The sequence below is a fragment of the Peromyscus eremicus genome, chromosome 10, assembly GCF_949786415.1.
Source record: "Peromyscus eremicus chromosome 10, PerEre_H2_v1, whole genome shotgun sequence".
NCBI classification, from domain to species: domain Eukaryota; kingdom Metazoa; phylum Chordata; class Mammalia; order Rodentia; family Cricetidae; genus Peromyscus; species Peromyscus eremicus.
The window spans coordinates 28,117,067-28,134,865 of NC_081426.1; the positions used below are offsets into that span (position 1 = coordinate 28,117,067).

The following is a 17,799-nucleotide window of genomic DNA, read 5'->3' on the forward strand; positions in this document are numbered from 1 at the left end:
CTGTCTTTGCTAGCTTCTCTATGGCTAATTCTGGTCAGCTAGTCCCTGGCTCCACCCCCTTATTCAAGGCAAACTTTATTGACAGTCTGGAGTGTCACAATGCAATCAAAATTTCCCACAACAGTTTAGTAGAAGGATTAGCTAGGGGAAATTATTTGTTTGAGTTTTTTTTTTTTTTTTTTTTTTTTTTTTTTTGGTTTTTTGAGACAGGGTTTCTCTGTGTAGCTTTGTGCTTCTCCTGGAACTCACTTGGTAGCCCAGGCTGGCCTCGAACTCATAGAGATCCGCCTGGCTCTGCCTCCCGAGTGCTGGGATTAAAGGCGTGTGCCACCACCGCCCGGCTTGTTTGAGTTTTTGATACAGGGTCTCAGGTAGCTAAGGCAGTCCTTGAATTCACTGTATAATTGAGGTTGGCCTTCCTGATCTTCCTGTCTTAGCTTCCCAGGTCATAGAATTATGGGCATGTACCACCCACATGTTGTAGAGAGCTGTAAATTGTCCTGTGATCTCCACATGCACACCATGTCAGTCATGTATGCATATGCACACATGCACAAAGGCATGGCTGTGTGCAAACACACACACACACACACACACACACACACACACACACACACAAATCAATCAATCAATTAGCTAATTAACGTAGCCAGGCTTGGCAGCACCCATCTTTAATCCCAGCACTCAGGAGGCAAAGAAGCAGGCAGATCTCTATGAATTGGAGGCCAACATGCTCTACATAGAGAGTTCTAGGACAGCCAGAGCTATGAAGTAAGGCTTTCCTGTTCCACCCCACCAAGACAGAGTTTCTCTATATAGCCCTGGCTGTCCTGGAACTTGCACTGTAGACCAAGGAGGAAAGGGTACATTGGGATTACACTTCCACATTATAGTCTATCACTGACTAAAGGAAATCAAGACAAGAACTCAAACAGGACAGGAACCTGGAGGCTGGAGCTGATGCAGAGGCCATGGAGGTGGCTTGCACAGCATGATTTCTTATAGAACCCAGGACCAGCAACCCAGGGATGGCACTACCCACAGTGGGCTGGGCCCTACCCCCTCAATCACTAAGAAAATGCCTTACAGCTGGATCTTTTTGTTTTGTTTCTCTGTGTAGCCCTGGCTGTCCTGGAACTCACTCTGTAGACCAGGCTGGCCTCAAACTTACAGAGATTCACCTGCCTCTGCCTCTTCCTTCAAAGTGCTGGGATTAAAGGTGTTTGGCAGAGGCAGGCAGCTCTCTGAGCTTGAGGCCAGCCTGGTCTACAGAATGAGTTCCAGGACAGCCAGGGCTACACAAAGAAACCCTGTCTCGAAAAACCAAAAGAATAAAGCAAAAAAAATAAAGCCTTTTGCTGTCAAATCTAGTACCTAGGCTCAGAACTGGCTTTTACAATTTTATTCTAGAGCCAGTGAGATGGCTCAGCAGGAAAAGGTACTGACACCAAACCTAACAAGTTGAATTTGATCCCTGGAACCCACATTGTGGAAAGAGAACTGATGCTGGAAGTTATCCTCTGACTTCTATACATGCATTATGGCATGTGCACACACACACACACAGTAACACAATTTCAGAATATGTTTACTGCTGTGGGATGGTCTGTATGGCAAATGTGTTGCTGATTAGTCAATAAATAAATCACTGATTGGCCAGTGGCCAGGCAGGAAGTATAGGCGGGACAAGGAGGAGAATAAAGCTGGGAAGTGGAAGACTGAGTCAGAGAGACACTGCCAGCCACCACGAAGAGAAACAGCATATGAAGATGCCGGTAATCCATGAGCCATGTGGCAAGGTATAGATTTATAGAAATAGATTAATTTAAGCTGTAAGAACAGTTAGCAAGAAGCCTGCCATGGCCATACAGTTTGTAACCAATATAAGTCTCCTTGTTTACTTGGTCGGGTCTGAGCAGCTGTGGGACTGGCAGGTGAGAGAGATTTGTCCTGACTGTGGGCCAGGCAGGAAAACTCTAGCTACAGTTTACTTATTTAAATAATATTTTATGTGCATGCATGTTTTGCCTGATTGTATATGTGTGTACCACTTGCATACCTCATGCCCACAGAACCAGTAGAGGACCTGGGATCCTCTGGAAGCAAAGTTAAGAATGGTTGTGAGCTGCCGTGTGGGTGCTGGGAACCAAACCCAGGTCCCCTGTATGAGCAGCCAATGTTCTTAACCACTGAGCCATCTCTGTTGTGGGGTATTTGTACACTGTGCCAAGATATATTGCTGTTATTGGTTTAATAAAGAGCTGAATGACCAATAGCTAGGCAGGAGGTATAGGCAGGAGAGAGAGGAAGTAGGAGGAGGAATCTAGGCATGCAGAGAAGCATTGAGAGGAAACAGGAGTTGCAAGGTGGAAGAGAGGTAACACCATGTGATAGAATATAGATTAATATAAATGGGTTAATTTAAGGTATAAGAGTTATGGGACAAGCCTAAGCTAAGGCCAAGCTTTCATAATTAATAATGTCTTTGTGTTGTTATTTGTGAGCTGGCAGCCCAAAGAAAAACCTATCTACGCACACTAGCCTCTGCAAGGCTCTGGTGGCTGGCCATTTCCCCCTTGGTTCCCGGAGAACCTAGTCTCAAGCAGACATGTTCACTGCCCTAGCTCTGGGAAGCTGCTGTGTCCACGATGTGGCAGGCATTTTTACATAGCACACCAGATATTCAAGTGCTCTGTTGCTTTCTCAGACCCTATGTAGGACAGAGAAAGACTTACTACATATCTCTCTAACCCCTATTTATTTATTCTTGAGACAGTATCTTGTTGGGTGGCCCAGGCAGTCCTCAAACTTATAAACCTCCTGCTTCATCCCCTCCAGAATAATGATTAGACTTGAACCCACGGTGTCTAGCTTCAGACCTGGTTTCTGTTTCTGTTTTTGTTTTTGTTTTTTGATTTTTTCGAGGCAGGGTTTCTTGTGTTACCCTGGTGCTGTGGAACAATCCTTCTGTACACTGTGTGAATATATGTTGCTATGATTGGTTTAATAAACAAGCTGACCTGGCCAATAGCTGAACAGGATAAAGTTAGGTGGGAAACCAAACTGAGAATGATGGAATACAGAAGGGTTGAATCAGAGGAGATGCCAGCCAGCCTTTGAGGAAGCAGGACATGTAGAAAATGAGGTAACAAGCCATAAGCCACGTAGCAAAACATAGATAAGAAATATGGGTTAATTTAAGTGTAAGAGTTAGCTAGTAATAAGCCTGAGCTATTGACTGAGCATTTGTAATTAATATTGAGTCTCCATGTTGGTTATTTGGGAGCAGGTAATTGGGACAGGAAACCTCTGCCTATACCCTGGCTATCCTGGAACTTACTCTGTAGACCAGGCTTGCCTCAAACTCACAGAGATCCACCTGCCTCTGCCTCCCAAGTGCTGGGATTAAAGGTGTGTGCAACCACCACCCAGCAAACCTTCCCTTTTTAGACAAAAAGGGGAAATATTGTGGGTATTTGTACACTCAGAAGAGGTATTGCTGTGATTGGTATAATAAAAAACTGAATGGCCAATTCCTAGGCAGGAGAGATAGGCGGGACTCCTGGGACAGAGAGAGGAAGAGGATAATTGAGGTGCACAGGATACACCATGGAGACGTGGAATGAGTCAGACACAGAGTGGGAGAGAGGTAAAAGCTGTGTGGTAGAATGGAGATTAATAAAAATATGGGTTAAGTTATAAGAGCTAGGTGGGACAAGCCTAAGATAAGGCCGAGCTTTCATAATTAATAATAAGTCTCTAAGTCTCTGTGTTATTTGGGAGCTGTTGGCCCACAGAAAAGTCCAATTACAGGTGCTCCCATACCTCTGGCACATGCACTCACATGCACATATCCACAGACATACACATAATGAAAATAAAATAATTAAAACCATTTTTTTGAGCCAGGGTTTCTCTGTATGACAGCTCTGTAGAGTTAGCTGGGTCCCAGCTGCAGGTGTCCATCTCTAGATGGCAGCATTACCTTTGGATTTGGAATCTGGTTGCCCTATTACTGGTTTCTTAATTATCAAACAACAGAAATGTACTAGTTTACAGCTGTGGAGGCTAAAGTCCCAAACATGGGTATGTTAGTGTAAAAGGCTCTGGATAGGGCTTTCCTGCCTCTTCTCAGTTATCTTGTGGTTACTTGCTCCAGTGAGCATCATTCCTATCTGTAGACTAGGCTGGTCTTGAACTCACCTGTTTCTGTCTCTCTTTTTTTTTTTTTTAAAGATTTATTTATTTATTACCTATACAGTATGTATGACTGCAGGCCAGAAGAGGGCACCAGATCTCATTACAGATGGTTGTGAGCCACCATGTGGTTGCTGGGAATCGAACTCAGGACCTCTGGAAGAACTGTCAGTGCTCTTAACCTCTGAGCCATCTCTCCAGCCCTGTTTCTGTCTCTTGAGTGCTGGGATTAAAGGCATGTGTCACAACAACCACCTAAGACAAAATAAATCTTGGAAAAAAAAAAAAGGCGGCTTTGGAAGAAAAAGTAGTCCTTCACCTAAGACCTAGATGAAGGGGAGAGAAGTTTAGTTTGTTCTGAGTGACACCCAGTGGGAGATGCCCTCCCAGGTCCTCTGATGTGTTGGGTGATCAGCCTAGGAAGCATCCTTGGTAAGAGATGGGTCTGCAGTTGCTCAGGACTGTGGTTTGTATTTGGTAGTAACTATTGAACGCCAATGACAGACACCTCAGGCCTCTGAGCCAGAAGTTGTGTGTGAAAAGGGGGTTCTCGGCCAGAATTCTGTCATGTGTACTTCTCTTCTGATGGGGACCCTAAGTAAGTGGAATAGCCTTGCAGAGCTGCCCAGGAATCCAAGAGTGTTCCAGGGAACCCCACTGTCCTTTGCCTGCATGGGACTTCAGGCGGAGCCTTGGTCTGGGGAAAGTCACTCTCCAGTCTAGAAAGCAGAATAATCAGTTCTGGGGAGGTTGTGGGGTAGGAGGTCCTTCGGTGGTTCTGCCTGGGCTCTGGGCCTCCCCCAACCCCCTTTTTGGAGACAGAGGCCACCTAGGGCATGGGAGGAGGGGCAGCCCAAGCTGCATTTCCACTTGGAAGCCCTCTTTATTTGGCCTGGGACAGAGAAAGACTAGGGTCAGAGTGCACACATCTCCATGGAAACAGCAATGAGCCTGGCCCCTAGGGGACCCTAGCCATAGTGGGGGTCTTAGGTTTTTTTTTTGTTTTTGTTTTTTTGACTAAGGGGCCTGGGCTCTATCTTTGGCAGCAGCTTTTACAAAGTCCCAGCCATGAGGCCTGGAGGAGCAGGCAGACAAGTGGACTTCAGTCAAGGCCACATGGAGCAGCAGAAGAACAGACTAAGCCTTTTAGGACTGCAGGCTCCAGGTAGGAAAACACTGAGTGCAACAGCTAGAGACAAGCATTGGAGAGACCAAAGAAGGGCTGGCTGTGCTGTTTTTCCTGAGTCCTGTTCCACTCATGGCCCACCTGGGATCTGAGTCCCACCAGGCTGCCTAAGGGTTCCCTTCAAGATGAGCTCCTCTGATAGTCTCAGAACTTCCAGGCTGCCGGTGCATCTAAACAGGTGCCCTACAGAATGAAAATATTGTCTTGGATCCTCTTGGTATCCTGGTATGGGAAGTATGCAAACTTTGGTGCATGAGTTTCTTTTTCTTCGGGATTCTACCCATGGAGTCCTATGTAGGCACCTTTTCTGCCTGGGGGCACTATAACATATATAAAGTACTGCAACAGGTCAGGAGTCCCGGGTGAGGCTGGCTGGACTTACTGAAGGGGGCTTATGAAGGCTCAAGCAGAACAGCAAAAGAACAGCCTCAAATAACATTGAAGATAATTCAAAACTTGCATGTTTTGAGTACATCTGCATGCTGACTGCAGTACTCTAAATGCAGGGTGTGTGTGTGTGCGTGTGCATGTGCGTGTGTGTGTATTTTGAGACAGGGTTTCTCTGTGTAGCTTTGCGCCTTTCCTGGAACTCACTCTGTAGTCCAGGCCGGCCTCGAACTCACAGAGATCCGCCTGCCTCTGCCTCCCAAGTGCTGGGATTAAAGGCATGCGCCACTTCTGCCCGGCGTGTGTTTTGTTTTGTAAATGCTTCCACTGCCAAATCTGACACCAAGTAAGCTACATCGTATCCTCCATGTGCTGCAGAGATTTAAAAGGTTCTAGGGAGTAAGGCAGTGAGTGGGCCTAGGGGGACAGAGAGGAGACTTACTCCCCACTGCCCCAGGAGTTTGACCATACCTAGGCAGACATGTACCAGGGGTCATGGTGGCCCATAGTAAGCACTGGCATGGACATGGTGAAGCTAACCATCTCACTGTAACACCCATCCTGCCTGACTCATCATAGTGTGTGGATGAAAGGTAATATGAAGGTCTTGCGGAGCTAGTGTGCCCGTGGCTAACCCCTGCTAGTTATCAAGCAGACAGGTCTGTTCCAGCTGGGCTCTGCGATCCTGCCTGCAGGCCTTTCCTGGACTTAGAGCTTCAGGGTTTCAGGTCTTGCTTCGTTTCATGGACAATGCTTGAGCTTGAGGGTTTTTTTTCCCCACACCCCTTTCAGTCCAAAAAAGTAGGCCAGGAACATCCCTGAAGATTAGGGGAGATCTGTAGGCTGTGGAAATAACAAGTTAAGTATCCTCAGGGATACAGCAAAGGGATGGGGCTTAGTCCTGGGCCACAACCCATAGCAGCACTCAGAGTTGGAGTGTGGACACCAGCTGAACCTGACAGGAAGTGGAGGCAGGAGGAGAGCTGACAGAGGGAGCAGTGGACAAGAAGCTGCCAGTCAGAAGAGGGCCTGTCTGAGTCCCATGATCTGAGCTGTCTGGGAGCGGTCTTCAGGAGCCTGAGAACATTCTACGGCTGGCTTGATCCAGTGAACACCTGGAGAATAGGGACCAGGGTCCCGGACTCCAGGGAGGCTAGAGACTTAACTCGCTTAAAAAAGCGAGTCGGACCTCCCAGGACCACCGCCCTTCTCGAGTCTCCGATCACACTTCCCCGACTCTGCGCCACGCGCACGCGCTCCGCGCAAAGCAACTAAAGCTACCCCGACCACGGGGCTGCGTTCCGACCATCCGGAGCAACGCATCACTGGAGACTCTGCCTCCCGACGCCTTCCCGGGACGCAAGTCGTTCATCTTTGACAAGTGATTCTCCCCAGCTGTTGACAGCCGGTCCGGCCTGGCGTCTCAGGACCCTGCCGGGGCCTGACCGCAGGACCCGGAGCACCCCGCGAACACGCTCAGGGACGCGCGCCCCGCCCGCAGACGACTCCGCGTCGCCGTGTCCTGCTGTCCACGCCGGGAGGCGGACGAGCTCCGGCGCGCCACGAGCTGCTCCCGCCAGGCGCTGGAGCTTGAGGCCCGAACGCTGGGCGGGGCCGCGGCCTCCCGCGCTCCCCATCTGCCCGAGGCCGTGTGCCCGCGTCCGCGCCCACGCCGGGCTCCGGGGCCGCGCGCGGCGATTGGGCGGTGGGCGTGACGTCACCGCGCCGGGGCTCGCCGCGGTTGCGGAGCTGGCCGCCGCCCGCGCGCCGCTCGAGGAGCCGGAGCGGGAGGCGAGCGGAGCGGGCGCGCGCCCGGCTCCTCAACACCCGCGCTCGGGACCGCTGCCTGCCCCGCGCGCCCCGTCGCCCGCCGCCCGCCGCTCTCCGCGCGCGGCCCCGGCGCGGATTTGAAAAGCCCGGTCCGCGGGCGCCTAGAGGCGGCAGCCAATCAGCGGAGCGCACTTTTCCCGCGGCTTCTGGAGGCGGCGGCGGCCCCGGCGGCGGCGGCGGCGGGCGGGAGGCGCGGGGGCGGGGTCGGCGCCGCGCGCGGAGAGCCTCGGCCTGGCCGCGCTGCGCCCGCCGCTGCCGCCGCCGCCGCCCCCTCCCGCCGCCCTGCCCTCCGCGGCCTCGCGCCCGCCGCCGCCGCCGCCGCCGCTGGACAGCCACTGCCGGACAGCCTCCGGAGGATGCGACGCAGTGCAGGTCACTGGGGCCGCCGGCCAACCGCCGCGGGAACTAACCGCTGGCCGGGGAAGGGAGGCCGGGCGATCGAGGCCCGAGGGCTGAGGGGGCGGCCTGAGGGGCTGAGGGCCGGGCGGCGCGGGCAGGCCGGAGGAGGACGCACGGCCTGAGGCGAGGGCGGAGGATCAGGAGGCTGGGAGGACTCGGCCCGAAGCGCCGGCCGGACGCGCACGACCGGCGACGGCTAACGGGGCGGCGGGCGCGCGGCCATGTTGGGCCCGCTGGCCGGGGCTGCACCTGTGCCGGGCCGGTGGGCGGCCGCCTTTGTTCCCGCGGCGCCGGGCGGGACGAGCGGGCCTTTGTGCGGCGCGGGGCCGGGAGGCGCGGTGGGAGGGGCGGCCGGGTGGACCAAGAGGCGCTTTTTGTGTGCGGAAGCGTCCGGCGTTGACACTCGGGGCGCCGGCCGTTGGTCAGCGCGGCGCAGCGGTCGCCGGCCCTTGCCTGGCCTCGCAGGTGGAGACGAGGCTGGCTGGACCCGCGGACCCGCCCGGGGCTGTGGCCGCGCCTCACGGGGCGCGCTCCCTTGCTCGGGATGCAGCTCACAGCCTAGAAGGCGCAGGGCGCGGCGAGCCGGACCGTGGCGACCGAGCGGCTGGCGACTGCCTTGGTTTTAAATCTCGGCATTTAAAAGATGCTTGGTTTTGAGTTTCGGTGAGAAGAAAATGGATGAGGATATGCTTAGGACGCGTTGCAACACTGAGCTTTTCTCCCTTCTCAGCTCAGGACGAGGTTTGACATTGACGACGAAACGGTATGAAATCGGATGTTCTGACAGGAATCATTTCCAGGTAGATAATTGGGGGGTGTGTATGTTATAACGGACCCCGTTAAAGAGACCAGTTCGATACCGAGAGAGTTCAGAATTAGGGTAGAGAAGTGCCTAAGTACTGCCAGCCTACTCACAGACTTTGAAGGCCTTGACTTTTAAAGGAATTAAATTCCAAGATTGTGCATGGATTATGTTCTATTTTATGTGTTTGAAATAAGATCATCATCATAGAAAATAAGTTAGGAAACATTTCAGGAAGCTGAGACTTTTAACTCCTACCTTTTCCATGTTTTAAGTTCTGGTTACATATTTAAATCAATATATATATATATATATATATATATATATATATATATATTCTCGCACAATTACAAAAAGTAGCACAGAGGGAGCAAGTCCGGTAAACACAGCTCTTTTTGTGTGTTCTCCCACTCCCCAAGACCGAGAGTTCAAATCTTAACTGCTGGCTAGGGATGAATAAGGTTTACGCAGTATACACTCTATTACTTTGAGTCATTTCCTTTTCTTTCCTTCCATTTTCTTCTCTGCCCAGCAGCCTTCATTTTTGGCTTGATAGTTTGTAGTGTGTGGACTTATTTGCTTGTGAATTTGTGTAAGTTTTTGTGAATAACTCCAACATATTCAGAACAAAAATCCTCCCGTTTTGGCCCCTGATCCTAAGAGTCAACGTTCCATTTTTAAGAGTAGATAATGAATTTTTAAAAAATGGACAATTCTTATGTCCACACAGATGTGATATGTTCATTTTAATGTTATAAACTATCATAACTTGAGGTTTGTGGCGACGTACAGAAAAAAAAAATAGGACTCCAAGTGAGATTACTAGGTTATTTTTATGCAGCCAAGCTATACAGGACTGTTAAGCCACTGCCTGCAGAAATGTGAGGAACCAAAAGAAGACTTAAGTCAGAACTGCAGAATGAGTCAGTTGTTAGAGACCCTGTGGGTTACTCAAGGGAGGAGTCTAGCCTTTCATCTATTCAGGCATCCTTTCCAAGAAGTACTCGGGCTTTAAAAAGGTTTACTCACATGGCAGAATGTGAACTAATTAGTTACTTCCTTTTTTACAGTTTTGACAAATCAGTGTAAAACGTGAATGTAGGTGGAATTAGACTTAAGAATTGCTGGTGAGAAGATAGGAAACATTAGTTAAATGTGCCCTATATGAGCTGTAAAATTGAATCTCCTTCCCAAGTAATTGCACATATAAAAAACTGCTAAAATGAGCTGAAGAATATAATTTGAATTTATTATTCTTTTTAATTCACCAAATAACTTTAAGTAGTGAGAATTGAAAACAGGTTTTTTTGAGACAGGGTCTTGGTAAGTAGCTATGGCTGGCCTAGAACTTGTTATGTAGATTAAGATGGCTTTGAACTTCTAACAGTCTTTGTATACTCAAATTACAAGCATGAAGGGCTATGCCCAGATATTGTGTGTATGTGTTGAAGACTGAGCCCTGTACCTTGAGCTTAGGCAAGCTCTCAACCACTGAGCTACATTTTTAGCTTTGAAGACAAGTTTTTATGTTTACATATTCCAATATTGTATAGGTTTTGTTGTTGTTTGTTTGTTTGGAGGAGACAGGGTTTCTCTGTGTAGCCCAACTCACTCTGTAGACCAGGCTGGCCTCGAATTCATAGAGATCCACCTGCCTCTGCCTTCTGAGTGCTGGGATTAAAGATGTGTGCCACATTTCTGGGCAGCCAGTTTTGTGTTTTATTTTCTGGTGAATTACTCAAGACTATAGAATACATAAAACTTCAGATAAGTGTCTTAGTCTCCTGCTGCACTCTCCTCTTCTTCAGTCAGTAAAATCAGAATCTTTCTCTTCCCAAAGTTGTGGTGTTCTGTTCTCACTCTAGGCCTTTATGCAGTTTGTTGTTGGGCATGGGCCACTGATTGTTGTCACTTTCATAGCATGACACACAGCCTTTTAATGGCTTTCTCACCTTTTGGATAAGTTCTTGGAAATGGGACTCTTGTTAGTCTTAGGCACCCTGTTTTCTGCTTTCACTTTTTCATGTCAGGAATTCAGTTAAACTACTAAGTGATGGCTTAGGGTAAGCAACCCATTTAATGTTAGCATATGACCTGTTTGCCTCTCCTTAAGTCATGGTGGAGTACAATAGTTCCAGAAAGTTGAATATGGAAGAGAAAGAGTTGAGCTGAGTTCCCCTTCAAATACATCTTAGCTTGAGTTTCATCCTGGAAGCCAAGCCCTGGGGTTCCTACCTGTTTTGGAAGGCTCTTGTAGGTATGACTACTTCTTGCGGATTCTCTTATCTTTATCTGGTTTCTTTTCTAGCTATATAATTAATAAACAAATAAATAAATGTTTTGGCTAATGAGGCCAGCCTCAGTTAGCTAGTTTTTGCTCATCATGCTAAATGGAGGAGATAAGCTCTTGAAACATTGAAAGTATGTAAGCGCAACAAATGACAACAAGAAGCAAGAGTTTCTGCTGTTTCTTGTTGATTTCTCTGTGTCACTGGGTTAGGCAAAAAACATAAAGTAATAAAAATATAAAAGCAAAAGGAGTCACTTATGCACTAAATTAGGCTCATGTTTACAAACTATCAATATGATTTGTTAGTTTCTCTGAAAATGGTTATTTATAGTTAATACTCTGAGAGAAAAGAGATTAAATGTTATTCCCAGGAGATCTGACACCCCTCCTGGCTTCCTCTGGAACCAGACATGCATATGATGCATATACATACATGGAGGCAAAAGGCTTATCCACATAAAATAATAAATCTTAATTTTTTTTTAATTAAAAAGATTTATTTTATGTGTGTCTTTGTGTGAATGTAGGTTGTGTGTGTTTGCTAGTGCCCCAGGAAGTCAGAAGAGGGTAGCTGATCCTCTGAAGCTGGAGTTAGAGGTGGTTGTGAATCTCCTAACATGGGTTTTGGGAAGCAAACTCCAGGTCCTCTGGAAGAGCAAAAGGCGCTCTTAACCACTGTGTTATTTCTCTGGTCCCATCTGTCGTGTGTGTGTGTGTGTGTGTGTGTGTGTGTGTGTGTGTGTACAAGTAGAGGTCAGGAAACAATTTTCAGGAGTTCTTCTACTGTGGGTTTTAGGGTTTGAACTCAGGGTACCAGGCTTACACTTTTATTTGCTTAGCCATCTTGTCAGCCCCATCCCATCTCTTTTTGTCATGCTTCCTCTCAAGCCTTTGCATGGTTAGTTTTTATTCCTCTTTCCTACCATATATGCATACTCTGCCATGTGTGCATGGACGCACTTTACTGTTAAGTTCCTTCAGCTATGTCTTAGCTTGAGCCTCATGCTAGAAGCCTGTATGGGAAGGCTCTTGTAGGTAAGATTTTAAAAGTATTTGTTTCTTCCCTCACCTTTTCTGGTCTCTTATTATGATCTGTTCTAGCTATACCTCTTGCTTTGGTCTCTTATTATGATCTGTTCTAGCTATACCTCTTGCTTGCCCTAAATCCTAGTCCCACTGTGCCTCGGACCACTGGAATACTATTTGTTCTGTCTGGAGTGTTCTACAAATGTCTGTGTAACTTGATTGTTATCCTCAGAGGTTTTTGTTCAAACTTCTTAGACATTGTCGCTGACTGCTAGTTTAATACTCCCTTGATGCTGGGTGTGGTGGTTCATTCCTTTAGTCCCAGCATTTGAGGCAAATGTAGGAGAATCTATGAGTTCAAGACCAGCCTGGCCTACTTAGTGAGTTCTAGACCAGCCAGGACTACATAGTGAGACCCTGTCTCAAAAAACAACCACACTTAACTTGTTTGGCATTCCTTTTAGTCTTTGCATTTTCTCAATAGCACTTAATGTGTTGTATTTGTTTGTCCTTTCTGTCTCCATTGAGATATCTGTGTATGTGGGGACTTTGTCTCTTACTTTTTATCCTCAGTAACTAAAATAGTGTCTAATGACTGAAAGATATGCACTGGCTATTTGAATGAACCATCATTTAGTCCTTGTGTGATTTTGTTGTTGTTGTTTGTTTTGTTTTTCGAGACAGTGTCTCTGTGTGACAGCCCTAACTGTCCTGGAACTTGCTGTGTAGACCAAGCTGGCCTCTAACTCATAGAGATCTGCCTGCCTCTGCCTCCCAAGTGCTGGGATTAAAGGCGTGCGCCACCACCACCCAACCCTTGTGTGATATCTTAAAAGTGGTGTGGATGAATGGAGTTGTGTGAGCATACTTGTCTTGGTATGTGAGGAGAAAGAGAAGAGCCAAGGACTGGTAGCAGAGGTCAGTGAGGAGGCCTGCAGACCAGGACTAGAATAGAGTATTAGACATAAGAGATGGGAGTAGGAAGAAAGGACAGATGCAAGAGTAGGAGTTGATGTGTATGTGCTTTTAAGATGTGTGCCCTTAAATGCTCATGCCATGATTCATATGTCACCATGCTATGGTGTGCATGTAGAGGTTAGAGGACAGCTAGCAGGAGTTTTCTCTGTACTATGTGGGCTGCAGGAACCAGACTCAGGTTGTCAGGCTTGGTGGCAAGCACCTTTACCTCCTGAGCTGTCTCTTGGATCCCTGATGAGGTTTTGACAGGCTGGAAGGTTTTGACAGGCTGGAAAGGTAAAAAGAAGTGGCTAGATATTATGGTAATTATAGTATGAAAATGAGTTAGTACTGGCCCCATTTTTACCTTGCTGTAAAGTGAAAGGGAAGAAGGGCCTAGTTTGTGACCTACCTTTGTTCTTTCTGAAAAAAGGCTTTGATCTCTTTGGGAAAGTACCCTAGATCCATTCCGGTGTTCCATGGTAATAAGAATCTTTAGGTCTAGAGGATTCCCTTTATCCTGGACTGTCCTCTAATGAGTCTTTCGTTGACCCAAGATTACACTGTCATGCTGCCCATCTCTTTTGAGATAAGCTTGATTTATTTCTTGAGCTTCAGTGGTATTCTTATTTATTTATTTATTTATCTATTGTTCATTAGATTTTATTTATGTGTGTGGGTGTTTTATCTGCATGTTTGTACATGTATCATGTGAGTGTCTGCAGAAATGAAAAGAGGTCATTGGATCTCTGAGACTAGAGTTATTGGCGGTTGTAAGCCACCATGTTGGTGCTGGAAACAGCCCAGATCCTCTACAAAAGCAGCAAGTCTCTTAACTGCTGAGCCATCTCTCTGGCCCCCTGCAGTAGTTTTTGATGGCTCAGATCTTGTCTCTGGAAAGCCTGCTTTCACTGGTGCTGCATATCTGGAACTGAAGCCCAGATATACCAGATGTACTGTGTTGTGCCAAATTTGTCATGATATTGTGTCAGGACTCCACCATATTGCCCAGGTTTCATATCATCCTCTTTAAATAGTGAGTTTTTCAAGGGAAGGATCCTGTCTGGTGCCTTGGTATCTTTAGCACCTGGATGTAGAAGGGACTCAGTTAACAAATGGAGGCAGGTTTTGGGTATTATCTGATATTTTCCTAAGGATTTTTATTTCACAGGATTGTGTGGGTTTAGAATTTTTTTTTTTTTTTTTCAATTAGAAGTAGGTTTGGCTGGGTGTGGTGGCACAAGCCTTTAGTCCCAGCATTCTTGAGGCAGGCGGATGTATTGTTGAGTTCGAGGCCAGCCTGATCTATAAAAATCCAGTTCTGTGACAGACAGGGCTGTTACATCTAAACCTTGTCTCAAAAAACCAAAAAAGGAAAAAAAAAAAAAAAAGGAAATAGGAGGTTTGTATTGCTTCCTTTTAAAGATTAGAAGTTAGTGTCATCTATGTGGAGCTTTGTTCTATTCAGCTTAAAAAGATGTGTGTGTGTGTGTGTGTGTGTGTGTGTGTGTAGTGGAGGGGGTGGCTTTTGGTTTGCATGTAGGGATCAATGTACAACTTTCAGGAGTCAGTATTCCTATCTACATAGCTTTTTGAGTTGCAAGTCTTTTTTTTTTTTTTTTTTTTTTTTTCCCTTTTTGAAACGGTTTCTCTGTGTAGTTCTGGCTGTCCTGGAACTCAGGGATCTGCCTGTCCCTGTCTCAGTGCTGCTCCCCTGGTGCTTGCTTATTTATTTATTTAATTTACTTCAGTATTTTATGTCTGTGAGTATTTTGTTTGCATGTATATAGATACACCAGGTGTGTGCCTGGTTCCCAAGACTGTCAGAGAGGGTATTGGATACCCTGGGATGGAATTTAACAGTTGTGAGCTACCATGTGGGTGCTGGAATAGAACCTGGGTCCTTTGTAAGACCTCTTGACCACTGAGCCAACTCTCCAGCCCCTGCAAAATCTTCTTTACTTCATCTTAACTAAATATCACAGCAGGAATCCCAAAGATGTTAGTTAAATAACTTGCTCAAAGTCACTATGCTTTATGTGATAATTTGCAGGGCCTGGGAAATTATTGTTCTGCTCTAGAATTTTTTTCTTTGTTTTTTGTTTTTTTGAGACAGGGTTTCTTTGTGTAGCCCTGGCTGTCCTGCAACTCGCTCTGTAGACCAGGCTAGCCTCGAACTCACAGAGATCTACCTGCCTCTACCTTCCAAGTACTGGGATTAAAGGCATGCACCACTACCGCCTGGCTCTCAGGAAAAAGTTTTAACCTAACTATCTGTAAGTGGGTAGAAGGGGCAAAGGCCATTACAGTTTTTTACTTAATGCCTCACATTTCCTTTCTCTCTCTCTCTCTCTCTCTCTCTCTCTCTCTCTCTCTATATATATATATATATATATATATATATATACACATTTTTTTTTTTTTTTGATTTACTCATTTTTAGTTTTTGAGTCTTGCTATATAGCTCTGGCTGGTTTGGAACTTGGTATGTGTAACAGGCTAACTTTCAACTGTGGTGATTGATCTTCCTGTCTCAGATTTCCAGGTGCTAGAACTGCAAGCATGTGCACCATAACTGACTCCTGCCATTCCTTTCTTCTTATTTCTATTTTATTTATTATTATTATTACTATTATTATTGTGTGTGTGATGCTTGTGTATGAGAGCGGGTATTCATGTGCCATGGGGTGCGTGTAGAGATTAATTTTCCCCTATCTTGAGGTAAGGTCTCCTTTGCTGTTTCTGTTGCTCTGCATTCCTCAGTCTAGCTAGCCCTGGAGCTTCCAGGTGATTGTCCCGTCTGCCTTCTCTCATGCGTGTCACAGTGCTAGGATTATAGATGTGTGCCACTGTATCTAATTTAAAAAAAAACAAAACAGGATCTCACTGTGTAACCCTTGCTGGCCTGGAACTCATGTAGACCAGGTTAGCTCAAACTCAAAGAGATCTGCCTGCCTGGGATTAAAGGTATGCACCACCAAACCTGCCTCCCTGTACACAGCTCTTTGTGTTTCCAAAGATGGAACTCTTTTATGTTTGCTTGGCATGTGCTTTTACCTGCTGGGCTTTTTCCCTTATTTGCCCGCCTGCCTGTTTGATTGATAGATTCATTCCCTCCCTCCCTCCCTCCCTCCCTCCCTCCCTCCCTCCCTCCCTCCCTCCCTCAGACAGGTTCTCATTCTGTAGCTGAGGATAACTTTGAATTTCACATCCTTGGGCCAGAGAGATGGCTCATTGGGTAAAAATACTTGTGCACAAGTGTGATGGCCTTAGTTGATCCTCTTACCTACAATGGAATTAGTGAACTGACTTCCAAAAGTTGTCCTCTGCCACAATTGATGTGATATGTTTTCTGTGCCAATTATAAACACACATCATATATAAACACAATAATAATAATAATAATAGTAATTACTATTTTTTGAACTTCTAATCCTCTTGCCTTCAGCTTTCAAATGCTAGGATTAGAGGCATATCCACCATACCCACTATATGTGGTCCTAGAGATTGAGCTCCAGGCTTCCAGCATGCTATGCTGAATGCTGTATAAGCTCTCTACTACCAGTTGAGCTATCTCCCTGGCCTTCTGTCTAATATTTTTTTCTTTATTGGAGAAATAACTGAGATTAGCCCTATGACAGTAAGAAGCCAGAACCCTTGTCCTTCATCCCATGAAATTTAGTGACCCGTGAGAGAACAAAGCAGGAGGAAAAAAAGACAAAAATTTTGTTTCTGAAAATATGTGGGATAGTTGTAGAGGAAAAAAAAACACACAACAGCAAATTTGATGAAATATCCACATTTAACAGCTGATAAAACTACTGAAGAGAGGAACATTTTAAACTATGCCATATCAGACACACAAAACAGAGAAAAATGAATGGAAAGTGTCCAATCTGAACTGGTTACTATAGGCTTGCCATTGACAGAAGTAAGGACACAGGAAACCTCAAGACTAGCAACCTGTTTTCTTCCACAATTAAAGACAGGAGAGGACTGTAGATGAATTACACTGACGATGTGTAGGGCTTATTTGCATCTGTATCTGGTCAAATAAGAAATGGCTAATACCATTTATCACATTTGAGGAAATTAGACATTAGAGTACTGAGTGCTGAGGATATAGCTCAGTAATAGAGCTAAAGTCCCTGGGTTCATTCTCTTCTTACTACTCCAAATAAAAAGAATTTGGAACAATGTCTAGATTTGTTACTAAGAAAAAAATGTTAAAAACATCTTTGATAGTGGTGTTGTAAGCAACACAAGAATCTCTACGTCTTAAACATGTATACAAACATTTACTAACAATGATTTGCAATCTGGGATTTATTTTACACTCTAACAGGAGACAGGGTGGGTGTGTGGTTAGATCAGAACTGGCTTATGTGGATGATAGTATGAGCAGATTCTACCTGCTCTGCCATTTTATGTGTATTCAGAGTTCCCAGAACAAAAAAGCAACTCTTGAAGGAGAGATTTGGGTATGTCTACTAGGGACGTTATACTGATGGTATCAAGAAAACTTCCTCATAGGTTGATTTGGAGCAGAGCTAAAAGTGGTCTGGGGTGTCAACTTGGTAGAGGGTAAGTATGCATATTCAGGAGGGAGGAAAAAGCCTGTATGACTAGAGTAGTAGGTGAGGCTGGAAAGGTTCTGGGCAGATGTATGGGATGTTGGGGGAGGATCTTTTAGCTGTTGGTATTTTTATCCTGAGACAGTGTTAG

General features: G+C 46.2%; 1 protein-coding gene across 2 annotated transcripts in view; it reads left to right on the forward strand.

Annotated features, from left to right (window-relative positions):
- The first annotated feature begins 7,862 nt into the window (after positions 1 to 7,862).
- Nsd2 (nuclear receptor binding SET domain protein 2) overlaps positions 7,863 to 17,799 on the forward strand; it is an 84,184-nt gene continuing 74,247 nt past the window's right edge. For both annotated transcript variants that reach the window (XM_059275694.1, XM_059275695.1), the window contains exons 1-2: positions 7,863 to 7,972; positions 8,730 to 8,799. The gene's annotated coding sequence lies outside the window, so the exon portion shown is untranslated. The remainder of the gene's footprint in view (positions 7,973 to 8,729; positions 8,800 to 17,799) is intronic.